This window comes from Hippopotamus amphibius, chromosome 11 (genome assembly GCF_030028045.1).
Source record: "Hippopotamus amphibius kiboko isolate mHipAmp2 chromosome 11, mHipAmp2.hap2, whole genome shotgun sequence".
Lineage (NCBI taxonomy): Eukaryota > Metazoa > Chordata > Mammalia > Artiodactyla > Hippopotamidae > Hippopotamus > Hippopotamus amphibius.
In genome coordinates this window covers 113,063,351-113,078,876 of record NC_080196.1, presented here as the reverse complement: position 1 = coordinate 113,078,876, position 15,526 = coordinate 113,063,351, and the positions used below count along the sequence as shown (strand labels likewise).

At 55.4% G+C, this 15,526-nt stretch overlaps 1 protein-coding gene across 11 annotated transcripts in view; it reads left to right on the top strand.

The window, feature by feature from the left end:
• The first annotated feature begins 4,637 nt into the window (after nt 1-4,637).
• MBP (myelin basic protein) overlaps nt 4,638-15,526 on the top strand; it is a 113,443-nt gene continuing 102,554 nt past the window's right edge. For all 11 annotated transcript variants that reach the window (XM_057698246.1, XM_057698252.1, XM_057698245.1 and 8 more), the window contains exon 1: nt 4,638-4,802. The gene's annotated coding sequence lies outside the window, so the exon portion shown is untranslated. The remainder of the gene's footprint in view (nt 4,803-15,526) is intronic.

Sequence of the window (15,526 nt, the reverse complement as noted above, 5' to 3'; positions counted from 1 at the left end):
AGACCCAGAGCAGCTGCAGTGGACGGCAAGGCCCTCTGTGTGCCCCACCCCTGCCCCGAACCTCTGACCTGTTTCCTAAAGTGCTCCCCCTTGTCCTCCCCCCTCCAGCACAGTGGCTCCCATGGTTCTCTGAATATGCAGGCATCCCTGCCACCCCAGGGCCTTTGCACTTGCCACTGAAGTGTCTTAGAATGCACTTCCCCCACCGCAACCCAAGACAGGCGCACGGCCGCTCCCTCACTTCCTTCCCTGTAGAATAGCAAGTGTTCCCCTCCTAGCACTTCCTACCCTGGTCCCGCGCCCCCCACCCCGTTACGCCCTATTGGCACCTCCCACGTCCTCCCGTTCCTGCTCCCACGGGCTGCTACCCACACAGAGGCCGGGCCTCGTCTTCAGGCAGGCCCTCCCTCCCGCGGTCCTTCGGTGGGTGTGCCCCGTCGGGCCCCACAGTGTCTCTCTCGGGCCTCCCTTCCCTCCTTCATCCCACCCCCCCGTGGCTTCCATCATCGAGCTGTCCATTTCCACGTTCACATAAGTGGTTTTCTTACGTGAGTGGCTGGTCCTCTGTTTTCCTTGCTGTGACTTCATGAGTTCGTTTCCGGGGGCAACCGGATCAAAGTGCCACAGACCACAGGGCTCAGAACACAGCAGCAGCCTCTCCCGGCCCCGGAGCTGGAGTCTGAAGCGGGGTGCGGGCAGGGCCACGCTCCCGCCCCATCTCCAGGGCAGGTCCTTCCCGCCGCCTCCTGGTCCGCATGGCCCAGGCTCCTTGGCCTGCGGCCCAGTCAGCAGGGTCCCTGCCTCCCCTCCGCCCGGTCTCCTGTCTCGTGTGAGGACACCCAGGGCTTTGGTGCAGGGCCACCCCAATGACCTCATCTGAACTCGACCCCGCCTGCAAAGACCCTATTTCCAGAAAAGGTCCCACTCACGGGGACACAGCTCTCTGGGGACACGATCCAACCCACAGCAGTAAGCTGTTCTCAGCAGGAATGAGGCTTCCTCACCCTGCAGAAGAGTGGGGGGGGCGGACGAGGCCTGGGCGGCAGGAGGGGGGCCGCCGCGCCCCCCGCGCGGGCCCTTGTTGTCTCCAGGGGCCCTGTGCGGCTCCGTCTCCTGTCACACAAGCATCTCCTCAGCCCACGCTGTCCCCTCCCAGAGACTCCTTCCTCGCCCCCATCCCGACCGTCAGGCCCTCCCTTCAGAACGCCTCCAGGGACCCCCGCCTCCCCACCGCCTCTCGGGGGCTGCCCTCCAGGGTGCTGGGCCCCTGCGGTCCCCTCGTCGGTCTGGCTTTGGGGATACGGCCGGTGTACCTGCCTCATGAACAGCTCTGAGTGAGTGGGACAGAGTGGAGGAACGCAATGCTTGACAAAGAGGCTGTCGGTTAGGAGGGTACTGTCCCCTCTGGCGGGGAGCCCGCCTCATTTACAGGGAGCGGGGTGAGCCGCAGCCTGGGCGGGGGCGCCCACCCCTCGGCCCTCAACATCCCGGGACCCCAGCTTCCCTCCGTCGCTCTGACCAGCCTTCCAGGCACAGCGACTCCCCCGGACCTGCTGCAGCAAAGCAACCATGTCACCGTGCTCCCTGGTGTCTGGGGGCCCAGGAGTCTGGGACGCACACTTCCTGCTCCGTGAGGCCTAGGAGCTCAGCTGCGAGACCCGGAGGCTGAGGGAACGCAGGCAGGGGTCCTTTCTGAAGGCTGTGGGCATCTCCTGGGCCGGCACAGGCCACCCTTAGAGGACGGAGGCGGCTTCTGAGGGCGCTGGCCCGGGGAGGAAAGCAGAGGGCTCAGCAGTGCTGTGACCTCACCCCAGAAATCCAGAGCCTGACTCTGCAGGCGGGGCCACCGCAGGGTGCCCCCAGGGTCAACGGCAGGGACACACCCCCTTCTCCATGGTACCCGCCTGCCTGGAAGTCACAAAGGAAGGAGAACATGGGATCTGTGGGACTGCGACGGCGCTGGGGCCACGTGCGGAAAATGCACCTGCCACACGGACACTCAGGATTGTAAAGCATCTGCTTGTCAGCGCAGGTGAGCCCCAGAGCTCACAGGGGTGTTGCAAACAAGCCATTCATGGTTGAAATCTCCCTGGAAAACAGAAATTCTAGAAGCAATTAGAGTGGGAGGATGATATCTATTGAATGTGTACACAGTTCCTTCAAAAATACACTGAATCCAGAATATACTTCTGTAGTTCAAGACTGACTTGGATCTTACAGAAAGCTGTTTGCTTTTATTTTTATTAATAAAATTAGGGAGCTATAGTCAAAGAAAAATACTATAGATACATGTGAAAAACAATACCAACAAATCGATGGTAGAAAAACGTATGAAAGATTCTTTTCTTTCTTCCCACGTGACCAAAGTCATACAAATCTCCTTTCTTTTTTTCTTGGATAAAAAGAAGCGAAGTGACAAGCACCTTTTGGGTGTGTGTGGGGGAGGATGTTGTAGTCTAGAGGCCTCCCTCACACGCTTTCCTTCTTTACATAATTTTTGATGTTGCCCTTCTGAGTTCAAGCACCCAGTTTTCTGGCAGTCATAACCACAGTGGAGTCTGTTCAGTTATTAACCGGAATTTACAATGAAGCAATCCAGCCTCAACAGTGTACAAGGGGATTATCTACTTTGTGGCTATCGCCAGCAAACTACTCATTATACACTAGAGATGAAAGTGATGTGGGGCCTTTTCTAAGCAAAAATGTAATTACAAAGGTAAGCCTGTTGTTGAAGAAAAATTTTTAAAACCTCTACATGCACGCACTCAGGTCTCCTGGAAATGGACTGAACAAAAACGTACCGCCGCCCGAGCACCATGCAGGAGACTCCGTGCTCCCTGCAGGAGACTCCGTGCTCCCTGCCAGGACATGAACCGCGGAAGGCTGCAGCCCCCGTTGTGTGAAGAGCAGTGAGAGATGGAGGGGATGGCCATGCGACTTCCTTAGAAACCTCAGAGGCAGTGAGGTTTGGATCGTTTATCTTTTACCCGCCGAAAGACCCATTTCAGTTGTATTGAAATGAATAGAACGAACCTCTGTCCCTGAGCTCAAAGATGCAAGGCCATCGTCGTGTGAAGCGCGACACCCCCACGGGGAAGCACCTGCCCCTGCCGCCCACCCTGGGTCCTTTCCCTGGCACAAGGGACTTTCCAAATGCCCACCCGTCGCTTTACTAAATCGTGTTCCTCACTCTCTCACACACTTTCTCCTTGAGGTTCCCATGAATGTGGGGGCATTACATCACAAAAATATGCATGGTGGGGTTTTATAAATACTTCAAGAAGAGTTTCAACTGGAGCTTGGCAAGCCTGACATTTGCAGTGACGGTTGTTGGCACTTGTGAAGTTTCCACACAGCACAAGCAAGACAAGTCCTGCTGTTTCCCCGTGGCCAGGACTCCCCAGTATCCAGTCTTCACTGATGTCTGTAGGGCAGGAGCCCCTTCTTCCCAAACCCCAGTCACCCCAGGAAGAAGCAAGGAGACATGTGGGGGGAGGAGAATCTGTGATCCTAAAACCAGCATCCAAATGGAACCCCGTATGGCCCGCCTTTAAGAAATATTGGGGGGTGGGGGGGAGTGGACGAGTGACTCGCGTCGGGGAGCTGGGAGCATCCTGGGGCAGCGCCAAGGCCCCGAGCGCCCCTGGGCTCCTCTGGCCCCATCCGTCCATGCCCTGCTGCAAGCGAGCTGAAGGCTTGGGACAGAAAACTGGGACACAGACAAACTTCATCCCTGCCCTGCCGCCCTGCCGCCCTCCCCCCTCTAACTCCTGAAACCCCCAGGCCAGTCTTTTCTGAGGAAAGGATCCAATACGTCTGGGATGGTGGACGCGTTCCTCTTCGAGTCGCTAGCGCCCGCACGTGGCTGATAGACCCCCCCAGGTCTGCGTGAGCGGCGGCAGGCGGCCCTGAAACCACGCAGGCGGGCTGGGGGTTCTTCTGGTCCCGTAAGGCCGGCCCAGGGGAACTGGGCTGAGTCCTGCCAAGCACCAGATTCCCCTCCCCTTACCGTGTGGGCCCCGGGGGCTTCCGGGAGGCGTCCGATTCAACTCCTTGACCTGGCGGGGGTACCAGGGTCTCGGTCAGCGTCTACCCCCCACCCTCCTACTTTCCCGCCGTCGGGAGGAGGGGAGTCTCCAGGGGAAAGGCGCATGTGACCGTGTGCGGGTGGCTGGTGTCCCAACAACAGGCTTCCCTTGGCCCAGGAGGACGACACCGCCCACGAGCCGACAGGCGCTTCAGGCCCCGGCGCCGGGGTCCTGCCCTCCCGCGCCGCGTCTCCTGCTCCGCTGTGCGCGCGCCCCCCGCCCGCCGGCCCCGGGAAGCCTGCGCCCTGCGGCGCGGCCCCTGTCCGGGCGCTGGGGTCTCGAGGGCCCCCCGGGGGGGCTCACGGGGCCAGGCCGGCGGGGGGGGGGGGGGGCGCGAGCCCGGAGCCGGAGGCGCGGACGCGGAGGAACGGGGCGCGGAGCCGCGGCGGCGGGTGCGGAGGCTCGGCCCCCGCGGGGGCGGCGAGAGCCGCGGGGCGCGGCCGCGGGGCGGGGCGGCGGGGCGGCGCGGTCACCTGGCGGGCGGGAAGCCCGCGGGCCGGGGGAGGGGCGGCCCGGCCCCGGCGGCCGCCGCCGTCAGTCGCCGCCGCCGCCGCCGCGCGCCCGCGAGGACGAGCCTGCGGCCCCGGCGGCCCGCGGCCCCGACCCGGAAGGCGGCGCCGGCGCCCCGGGACCCCGCGCGCTTGGGGCCCGGGCGGCGGGGAGGCGGCCTGGAGCCCGCGGCGCCCTCGGCCTGGGGAGCGGCCAGCGAGCGCGGTGCGTGACCCTCGCGGGCGGCGGGCGGCGGGCGGCGGGCGGGCGCCTCTGCCTGCGCCCTCGGCGCGGGCCCCGCGGGGACCGGGGCGCCGCCGGCGGCAGGTGGCGGCCGCCCTGCGGGGGGGACGCGGGTGTGGACGCGGGTGCAGCGCGGCGGGGCCGTCCCCGACGGGGGTCCCGGTGCGGGGCCGGGGTCGGGCGGGGGGCGGGGGCCGCTGCGGGCGGCGCGGGGCCGGCGGGGCTGTGGGGGCGCGGGCTGCGGGCGAGCCTTCGGGCGGGCGGGGGTCCGCAGGCTTTAAGGGCTTCGCCGCGCCAGCCCTGGGGCCCAGCAGACGGCTCCCCCCACCCCCCACGAAGACCGCTTTCCCTCCGGGCGCCCGGGGCGGCGCCGGGCCGCTCGCCGGCTTCCGCCTTCCGGAGGCCTGTCCCGCCGCGGGCCGCGCCACCTGCGCCCGCCTGCGCCCCCGGCGCGAAGCCCCGGGCCCGGCGCCGGCTCGGGTGGCCCCGAGGGTGCCCGGTGCCCTGCGCCCTCCCCCGCCGCCCAGGTGGCTCCCGGGCCTGTGGGCTTGCCGGGGGCGGTGCCTCATTGCTTTTGGGGTCTCCTCCCACCTCGTTTCGGAGCGCGGGGTGAGGTTTGGAACACCCTTTGAGTGTCTTCGGGGATCTCAGGAAGCTGGCAGGAAACGGGCGCGTTCGGGTTCCTGGTTCTCTGTTGTCCAGAATCGGCCCCGTGTGTGGTTTGCCTCTGCAGCCGTGGGAGGCCCGGCCCCAGCTGGGGGGGGGGGTGTGAGCGCGGCTCAGGGGGGCCGCTGGCTGTTCTGGCCACAGGACACCCACACCTGGCCTAGCGAGGGAGGTTTTCAGGGGAAGGGAACTTGAGTGTGCGTCCTGTGTAAGACCTGCGGGTGTTGGAGACCATGTTAGCCACACACACACCGCCCGCGCAGCTCAGGGAGATAACTTACAGAGCGTGGTTGACAAGTATGAGACCCCCCGGAGTCGGGCTCAGTCCTGCTGGGCTGCTCCCTGGCAGGGCCGCCTGGGAGTGCGGGGGACCTCCTCGGACTTGGGGACCCGGGTGCAGGGCCAGCGGCCGCCTGGGACAGGGCAGCCCTTCAGGGAAGGATGGGCCACATGACCCCCAAGGGGGCCGCAGCCTCACAGCTGTGTTTCTCCCAACCCAGGGGAAGTGCCCATCCGTCCTGGTAGTTTTTTCAAGCGGGAGAAGCCAGCACCTGAAGGGAGGGAATCCAGTTCAAAATGATGGTGAACTGTGGGTTAGCAGTAACTCCCGAGGGCTTAACTGTTGGAAATGACGACCTTTATTAACTCAAGGTTAAACGGAACTGTTTGGTTCACATCCACTTCAGAAATCTTTCTAAAGTATCCCATTTCCGCCCAAAGATAAGAACATTTCAGAAAAGCCATTTGTTCTGTGAGTTGGCATTGAACCACTCCAGCCTGGTTTCGGTCGGGAATGGCCCCGACCACGGACTCTGATGAAAGGCTTCTGCTGAAAGTGGGGAAGGGTAGAGACTGATCTTTTTTGGTGATTTTTCTTTTTCCTCCTGAATTGTTATATGTTAATTAGAGGTTCTGTTGTTTGATGTTTACTTTCTCTTTAGATTCTTTGAAAACTTGATGCCGGGTTAGCACTGTCTCTGTGCCTTCCCCACCCAGGTGTGGAGGTGGCATTTCTGACCATCTGCGGATAGCCAGGCTGTCTTCTGAGAGCCATGTATCGCCTCGCGGATAGGCCTGATGCCCTGCGAGACCCTCGTTTGCTATGACTACCCTGTCAGTACCCTCATTTTCACCGACTTGGAAACCAAGGCACGGAGACACCCAGGGCGCCCGGGGCTCAGTTCCAGGAATCTGCCACCAGCTCCTCGCTGCTGCCCTACAGGGCGAGCAGGACGCCTTGCAAAACCCCCAGAGCCGCCTTCCACTTCTCTGTCTTTTAAAATCCCACCGCTAATGAGTGGCCACACCCAACAAAATATGCTTCCTCTTCAGGACGATTGGCCTGGGAGGCTGCTGTCACATCTCTGCTAGTCATCCTCTCCTTAACTTCCTCAAGGAGGTTGTCAGCAAGGAAGGAAAGACGGTTCTCTAATTCCTCACTACGCTCTTCAATGAGTAGTCATTAAGCAGTAAGACGCTTCCGTGGGTCCATTAGAGCCACTGAAAGAAGCTTAAATCTGCCTGAGGTTGGGGGCCGGGGAGGTGGGTTTACAGCAACAGTAATCACACACAGGGAGGCCCTGGTGGTCCCCCTCGGCACAGACGCCAGATGCGTAGAATTCACATCTCCTCCTAAACACGCAGCCGTCTGCTTCAGCCAGAGACACAGAGCCAGTGGGAGATGCACACGAGTGACTTATCATGAGGAACTGGGGCTGGAGAGGCTGACCAGGCAGGAGGAGGCTGGAGCTCTCAGGTGTGAGCTGAGGCCACGTCCAGAGACAGAATCGCCCTCACACCGCAACCAGGAATAGCCAGCAATGCGTATGCTGACGCTTCTCGCACCGTCTCAAGAGTCGTGAACTGTTAAAAATGCATAAACATGAACCTGGACTCTGTGAACACCACTGAGTAAGTGCGAGGCTCTATTATTAAAAAAAAATAGATGGATGCCTAGAGAATGAAGATAAACTTAGGTAAGGTGTCCGGAATGTATCAAACATTCTAAAATTCAGCAATATAAAGCAAACCGCCCAATAGAAAAAGATGTCACTGAACAGGCTGGCCTAGAAGGGAAAACCCGGGTGGGCTAATACAATATGAAAAGATGTTTAACCCACTAGGTCTCAGGGAATTGAAAATCACATCAATGGGATAACTTTTCATATCCATCATACTGGTAAAAGTGTTAAGCTCTGACCACAGCACGTGTTGAGGAAGATCTAGAGAGGTGAGAACTCACGTTACTGTGAGAGGAGTGTAGAGAAGAATCCAGAACAGCCAACGATGCACATTCCCTGTGACCTTGTGATTTCACTGCCAAGTGCACCGTCTAGGCAGAACCTGGTCTAAGTGCACAGGGCGCATACAGAGGTTGCTGAGGGAAGCGATTTTTTGAAACTTTTTATTTTGAGATAATTGTAGATTCACATGCAATTGTGAGAAATAATAGAGACCCATATGCACTTCATAACATCTTGCAAAACTATAGACTTTATCACAACCAGGAAATTCACATTAGTACAAGCCATCAACCAGGTTGAGATGTCAGAGTTCATTAATTTACGTGTGTGTGTCCGTGTGTAGCTCTGCGAGATTTTATCACACATGTACAATCGTGTGACCTCCCACGTCAGGTAGGACAGCTCCATCACAAGGTCCCGCAGGCTGCCCTTTATGGCCACAGCCAACTTCCCCCCTCCCCCTCCCTACGCCCTTGGCAACCACTAATCTGTTCCCCATTTTATATAATTTCATCATTTCGAGAATGCTATTTAAAATAGTCATGCAGCCTTTCTTGATTGGCTTTTTTCACGACGTGCAGTTCTGTTGAGATCTCTGCAAGGCGTAGAGTATACTGTTAGCACATTTTTTTATTGCTGAGTGGTATTCCGTGGAATGGATGCCCCCCACCTCGATCCCGTGGTTTTTTGGTTTTAATCATCCACCCTTTGCGGGTTTCCAGTTTGGGGCTGTTTGAGTAAAGCTGCTGTGCTCATCCATGTGCAGGTTTTTGTGTGAACACAGTTTTCATTTCTCTGGGATAAACGCCCGAGTGCCATTGCTGAGTCATACAGCAAACGCGAGGTCCCCGTCACGAGAAACCGCCCTCCTCTTTTCCAGGATGGCTTCAGGCTTTACGTCCTACCAGCCGGGTGTGAGTGCCCCAGGATCCCCCCAGTAGCCTTTGGCACTGTCACTGTTTTTTATTTGAGCTGTTGTAGCAGGTGTGCGATGCTACTTCACTGTGGTTTTCGTCTGCGTTTCCCTCGTGGATAACGATGCCAGTCTTTGCACATGTGCATCTGCCATCACACATGCTCTCAGTGAGCAGCCTGTTCTTGTCTCCGCCCGTCTTCCGATGGGGTCGTCTGGTCTCGTAGTTCCTTGTACGTTCCAGACACGGGTCCTAGTGGTTTGCAGTTATCCTCTCCGTTTAGCTTGACTTCATCCTCTCCACAGAGTCTTTTGCAGGGAGAAAGATTTTCATTGTGATGAGATCTAGTTTATTAAATTTTTCCTTTTGTGGATTATGATTTGGGTGTAAAATTCAATAACCCTTTACCTAGCCTAAATCCGGAAGATTTCCTCCTGGTTTTTGTTTCCTGCAAGTTTATAGTTTTACGTTTTACGCTGAAGTCTGTGGTCCGTCTCCAGTTAGTTTTTGTATAGGGAGTGAGGTTTAGGTGGAGGGTTTTGGTTTTGTTTGGTTTCTGTTCCTACCTAGGAATGTCGCTTTGCTCCAGGACTGTTTATTGAGAAGATGATCCTTCCTCCACAGAACTGCTTTTGCATCTTTTTCAAAATCGTGTCCACATATGTGTGTGGGTCTGTTTCTGGGCTCCCTGATCTGTTCCCTTGACGGAGGTGTCCGTCCCTCCGCCAGGACCACCCTGTCTTGGTTACTGCACAGGCTGGCCCTTCCCTTACGTCAGGTGGCCAGAGTCCTCCCACTCGTTTACTCTTTATCAAACTCCTGTCAGCTGTGCGAGCTCCCGCGCCATTCCATATGTTGATTTTTTCCCCATACGTTTTAGAATAAGCTTGTTTGTGTCTACAAAATCCTTAGTGGAATTCGTATGGAATTTCATCAAATCTGTAGATGGACTTGGGGGGGAAATTAACAGTTTTACTGGGTGGACTCTTCCATGCCATGATCACAGGTTGACTCTATTTATTTAGATCTTCTTGTGTTTCTTTCATCGGTGTTTTGTAATTTTCAGCATATGGATTCTGAATCTGTGGGGTTTTTTTTTAAAGAGTATACTTAAATATTTTTTTGAATTATTTTTAAGTGGTGTCATGTTTTTAGTTTCAGTTTCTACATTTTTGTTGTCAGTTTACAGAAATGTGGATGGCTTTTGTGTATTGAACTAGTATCCCGCGACCTTACCTAACTCCCTAGATAAGTCTGGGAGAATTGGGGGTAGATATCCATGCAGCCCCTCATGTCATCTGTACATGGGGTAGTATTATTTCTTCCTTTCCAATCTCTATCTTTTTATGTTTCTTTTTCTTGTCTTATTGTGCTAAAAGTTCCAGTGCTCTGCTGAGTAAGAGTTGCAGGAGTGCACATCCTCGTTCCTCATCTAAGGGGTAAAGCACTCCCTTTTTCACCACTAAGTATGATGTAGCTGTAGGGTTTTTTGTAGAAGTTCTTCATCACGCTGGGGTGGGTCCCCTCTTTTCCTAACTTGCTGAGAGGTTTCCGTCATGAACGGGTGTCCTGTCGGATCCTGTCAAGTATTCTTTCTGTCACGTGACAGACGCCAGTGATTTTTCCTCTTTAACCTGCCAGTAGGATGGATTCTCTTCATTAATGTTCAGGTCTGTGTTGAACCACCTTGCATGTCTGAGATAAATTCCACTTAGTCATGTGTATAATTTTTTATGTGTGTCTGGATTCACTTTGCTAGCATTTCGAGGATTTTTGCGTCTAAGTTCATGAGAGAGATGGGTCTGTGGTTTCATTCTTTGCACAGTCTTTGCTGGTTTTGGTGTCAGGGTAATACTCGCCCCATAAAAATCAGCTGGAACGTGTTCCCTCCTACTCTGATCTCTGAAAGGGGTTATGTCAAAATGACATTAATTCTTCTTTAAGTGTTTTCGAATTTTCCAGTGAAACCATCTAGGGCTGGAGATTTCTTTGGGGGGCTTTTTCTAATTACAAATACAGTGTCACTAATAGTTGTACAATTATTCAAGTTATATATTTCATCTTGGCTGAATTTTGTAGTTTGTGGGTTTTGAAGAATTAGTTCCTTTCTTGTAAGCTGTAGAATTTATGAGTGTACTGTTGTGCACAGAGTCCTTTACTATCCTTTTAAGGCTGCAGGGTCTGCAGAGATACCCCTGGTTTTATTCCTGATAGTGGTGACTTGCGTCTTCTCTCCTTTTATGTGTCAGTCCCGCTAGGGCGCGCTCCATTTTATTGATTCTTTTCAAAGAACTAGCTCTTTGTTTAATTGATTTTTCTCTGTTGTTTTCCTGCTTTTGGTTTCGTTGGTTTCTGTTCTTACCTTTACTCTTTCCTTCCTTCTACTTTCTTTGGGTACATTTAGGGTTTTTTGTTTTGTTTTGTTTCTTAGTTTCCTGAGTTAGAACTTAGGTTATTGATTTGAGTACCTTTCCTGTTTTGTGTCAGCATTTTAGTCCTGTGAATTTCCCTCTCAGCACTACTTCAGCTGTGCCCACATATTTTTTTTCAAATGTTTAAATGTTTATTAAATCGAGATTTTGTGTGTTCAAGATCAGGTCAAAAAGTGAATAAAATGTGCAAAGGGTCAGCGGGTTGATGGCTTCCGGAGGGAGAGCTGAGGTTCAAGGTGCTGCTCTGCCAGGCTCCGTGTGGGGCTGGGGCTGGTCTCGGTACAGGTCAAAGTTAAACCAGCTGCTTTGAATGGAAAACAGCCAAGGGGCAGGTGAATAAATACAGTATGATTTTATTTATTGAAAAATCTTAAATACGCAGAAGAATGCTGCATGTTGTGATGACATGCAGATGTAATAAATACCGAAATCCCACAAACGGGACTATCCACCAGCCTCAGGAAGCTGCTCTCCTGTGTCTCAGGCAGGACGGGTTTGTCTGAAGGGAAGGGAATTTGCTTTATTTCTGAAACATTTTGAGGTTTTAGGCAAAGAAGGGAATGTGTCACTTCTTTTGAGGGAGAGGGTAAACCAGCTGTGTATTTTTCTCTGTACCTCTTGTTTATAATAATTAATCACTTACATCAACAATAAAGAGGCCAGTGCCAAGTGTGGGGGGATGACACTGAAGAAGATGAAATGATGGAAAAGCTGGGAAGATGAACAGCGTCGAAGAAGAAGCTGGAAGTAGGTCGTGGTGAAGTTACTGAAATTAGGTAAAAGTGAGAGCACAGAAGAGCGTTGGAGAACCTCCTCGTCCCCGTTATCATTTGTAAACGGGGCAGAAATAAGGAAAACCAGAAGTGGAGTTCAGTAGGGTGATCTTAGAAGAAGGGCTGTGTCCTGTGAACCAGCCAAGGGCTGAGATTTGGGGCGGGCGGGGCCACCTGGGAGGTCCACTCAGCCTGTGAACTCAACGTGCGATCTGCTCTCCTTCTTTTGAGAACCATGTACATCTGCATAAACGCGAGTTCTCAGCGGGCAGCAGACCTGAGGGGTTGTGTGACGGCCAGGGTGTCCTCTGCTCTGTCCAGGGACACGTGTGACCGCCAGCGATGCTCGCCCTGTGCTCCTGAGGTCTCAGAGCACGTGTCCGAACCCAGTCGTCCCTACACCCGTGTCAGACTGCAGCCTCTCCAGTCACTGTGCCCTGCGTGGGAGAGGCGGTGGGCCCGCCCCAGGCCTTGTCCCCACGCTGGTCACGTGTGCTGGGGACCAGTCAGAAACCAGGGGCTCTTGTTTTAGAAAGAGCTCATTTTTAAAGGAAGGAATCAGCCTGAAAAGATGCGAGAGCAGCGTTTCTCTTAGCGGTGGTGTGACGCCCCACATCAGAGCCCATGCTGGTTTTGAAAAGGGGTCGGTGGCTGATAGCCGGGGACTGTCAGGCTGGAGGGGGTGGCGCCCTCCAGAGTGTGAGGGAGCTCCTCGGAGGCCCGAAACCACAGCGCTTTACAGGAAATGCGTTTCTGCTCAGAGCCCCTTGGCCGTTGCTCTTGCAGAGGTGACGCTTCTCCTTAGCATTCTGTCCATTCTGAAACGCGACCGTGGTTGCAGGAGCCACTCGGTGTGTTTTCCCGAACACACTGGGTTTTCACTTGGTGCTGATTCTGATTCCAGAGTAGTTAGGCTCGGGTTTGGTTTCCGCCTCCCGAGTGTTAAAACCATCTAGAGAACAGTGACCAAGGTGGATGCTTCTTCTGAGAGGGAGTGAACGTGGTGCGTTCTGCATCAGGTCTGGCTTTGAGCGGTGGCCAGCGTTCCGTGCTGAGCGCTGCCGGGAGTGCCAGGCCGCGCCCCGCGCCCCGCGGACAGCCGCTGAGCGCCGAGGGCCCGCCGAGGTCCCGCCGTGGCCCCCGCGGCGGAGGCTGCAGCTCAGCTCAGGGCCCGCGAGCTCTGCGGGGCCCACGGCCGCCCCACCCCAGCTGGAGCGCGACGTCCTATGAGCCGTGGCTGGAAAGGCGGGCAGAACTACGAGGGTGACGTGTCCCTCTGTCGTTCTGTTTTCTGAAACGTTTATTTCAGAGAATGACTCCTGCAGTGCAGTTTCCCCGTGTCTCATGGGAGACGGGTAGGAGGGTGGAAGCGGTTGAGGGTTTGAGTTTTGTCAGAGAGGGTGGGGAGCCTGGTGGCCTCATCCTCGATGTTTTCAGGAAAGAGAGGCCCCCGTCGGTCTTGTTCACCACGGAGAGCAGCGCCCGCACGTGTCGGGCCCGCCTTTTGGGGTGTCAAGCGACAGAGGATCCCCCCCAGGCCACATCCTGCGCGCCCCTGCAGTGAGCCCCCTCTGTTGCTGCAGCCCTGCAGGCAGGAGTGAAACGGCAGATGCGAGGGCAGCTCCTGCAGCAAAGATGGGCAGACGCACAGCCTGCCCCGCCTCGGCCGCCAGCCTCACCAGAGGCGCAGGACAGCTCAGATGGCGCTCGCCTCCACCTGGAGTCTGATGGGAAGCCTGCCCGAATCCGTGTAGACGGCTGGCAGGGCCGGGACTGGCTGGGGGCCACCCCACCAAAGGGTCTGCCGTGGCCAGAGTCCAGCTCCAAGTCCGCCGCAGGGCTTGGACGGGGATGGCGCCAACCGACCCCCTGGTGGCCTGCCCGCCACCTGCCTGCCTGTGGTCCAGGGCTCTCGTTACGTGCAGAGTCCTAGGCCCCGGTCTCTGGACGCCACACCACAGTCTTCCGGGCTCAGGAACGTGTATTCTAAGGAGCTCTACGTCACGAGCAGCACTGCTCAGTGAAAGACGGAGACGGGTGAGGCGTGCCCGACGTGTCTGTGTGACGCGGAGGTACCTGAACGCACCTGCTCGAGCTCACAAACATCCCCCTTTAACGCGGTCGAGAAACTGGCTTTCACTGCTGCACTGACTTCACATTCGAAGAATGACTCATGGAAAATAATGTTCTGTATGGATGATATGTTCTTATTTGTATCCTGTATGTGTGATACTCTCCGTGTAGAGGATGACATTCTCTTTCCTGCCTGCGAGCTCTAGCGGATCTGACTAGGAACGTTTAGGGGTGTGTGTCTTCTCCATCCGGTTCCTTGGAGAGTTGGAAGCTAACATTTTTGCTAAACTTGTTATGAAAGCAAAAAATACAGAGCTGTGTGGCAGGCTTCCCAACGAGAGCAAGCGCACAACTGATTCTTGAAAATTCCCTGATTCTCTGGGATAGGCAGCAGGCCACGCGTGTCTTTCCAATGTACCCACATAAAACAGACGTGCCTCTGCCCTGAAAGTGATGTAGAGCATTATTAGGGCACGTGGGGGTCCACAGGTAGGTTTCCCAAGACACAAGGTTTGCTGAACACGCTGCCAGGTGTGTAAACAAAGCCCAGGATTCCTGATGAGGGGGCTGGGCCGGCAGAGGGGGGGATGCGGTGCTGCTCTCTCCGTCCCAGCAGCCCGCGCCCCCCCCGCGGCGTGTCTGGGAATTCTCTGGACTCTTCCCTGAATTCCCGGCTAGGCTACGTGTTTGGATTGGCTGTCCCTTCAGGGCTGTCCCCTCACCTGTTTCCAGGATACCCACCTTCCCGCACGGCTTTTCACCGCAGCGGCTCTGGTCTCTGGCTCTGACCACGTTTCGTCTGTTGGGGGGACAGTTAAACAAGTTGTCCTCGTGTCAGCCGTCTGCGTGGTGCTCCGGGGGTGTGTGTTGCACCCCGATGGCCACTGACCCTAACCATCAGCACCCGACAGGTGCCCAGCAGAGCCTGAACTCTGCCAGAGGCATCTGCCCAAGTCCGTTCTTCACCAGCCAGGACGTCGTGGGATGTGATTTATTCGGCTTGCTGTGTTGCCTTAAAAGAGCAGATGAAGCAGGAACTTAATCAGATAAGCAGACATGATTCTCATATCTTAGGCGCTAGGTTTCTCCTGGAGTGGCGGGGGGCAGGGTGCGCTTTGGTGGTTTTTATTCTGGTTCTTTCCGATGTCTGAAAACGTAACAGCCTTGGACTTACTGATACCAGGGACTTATGAAGTGCAACCCCCAGCTGCCGTGGTCTTCCTAGAAATAGAAACAGGATCGATTACATTTCAGAGCCAGGCCTAATGCACCTCTAGCTTCAGTGCCTCATTTTATGCGGCTCTAGGGAAGGTGCTGTCCCTTCTAAAAGGCCGGCAATGATGCTTTTATTCTGTCATTATCTCTGTATGTCGAGACTTATTTTTGAAGAGAGAAGGATTTAAACCAGACGGTAAAAGCTAGCCTGGGACTTCCCTGGCGGTCCAGTGGTTAAGACTCCACCCTTCCTCTGCGAGGGGTGTGGGTTTGATCCCTGGTTGGGGAACTAAGATCCCACAGGCCGTGTGGTGCAGCAAAAAAAAAAAACAAAAACAACAACAACAACAAAAAAAGCTACCCTTATTCATTTCAGCCAGTGTTTGGAAA